Raw genomic sequence first — 947 nt, 5'->3', positions numbered from 1 at the left:
CCGCGGGGTGCAGCCTCGACCAGGCTGGGGCTCACTTGGAAGCTGCGCTCTTCCTCTGCCCCCTTCTCCCCACTAGACCCCCATCGTCGAGGGTGACTGCGCCTCCGGGAGCAGCACACTCACCCCCAAGGGTGAGGAGGGGGCCTGCCCAGTGGTCCTCGGAAGTCTAGGAAGGCCCGGCGGCATCCATTTGTAGTCAAAGAAATGCAAACGCGCAAAGCGGTATTGTACATTCATCCATCTGGTCGGTAAATGTTTATTGAGCACCTACTGTGTGCCAAGCGCTGGCAGTGCTGCTGTGAAGTAACCCGACAGGACTAAACCGTGGAGATCATTTTAAAATTTACTTTGAAAACAAATGAAATTTTTACCACTCTCCAAAGGACGGTGATCCATAAGTGTGCTTGTCATAGGACAACCGCAGAACCTATGTCTGGAAGGAGCACCGGGAAATCTCCGTGTGCGACTATAGCACTTTGCCGGCAGTTTCTGCTGGCACGCACGACCCTTCTGCGGGGGTGACCTCTCAGCCAGCAGTTCAATGTCCTGAGAATGCGAGGCCTGGGGCCGCCCCAGTGACAGACCAGGGCGGGGCGGTGGGTTGAGGGCAGGAGGAACATCGCGGTCCTTCCATCCAAGAACTGCTCTGGCCTGGCCTGGGGTCTACACCTGACGCCTGTTGGCCTTTGGCGCCTGGATAGGAGACCCCCGCCCGCCCGCGAGGCGTGCCTGGAAATAAATGGCCCCTCTCAGCCCAAGAGTCTGGACGCTTTAAGGGAAGAAAGTTCAGCAAACCCCAAGGTCCATCTCCTTGACAACCACCAATAAGAGCTCCTTTTTTCTTCCCCTGCTCTCCCGGCCTGACTCAAAGACAAGACTTTCCTCTTTTTGTCCACTCTGCCTGCACCAGTCTGCGCCCAACTTCCCTCTCCACACCAGCCCCCTTC

The sequence above is a fragment of the Pteropus vampyrus genome, unplaced genomic scaffold (genome assembly GCF_000151845.1).
Source record: "Pteropus vampyrus isolate Shadow unplaced genomic scaffold, Pvam_2.0 Scaffold145, whole genome shotgun sequence".
Lineage (NCBI taxonomy): Eukaryota > Metazoa > Chordata > Mammalia > Chiroptera > Pteropodidae > Pteropus > Pteropus vampyrus.
Note: the sequence above shows the minus strand (reverse complement) of the source record.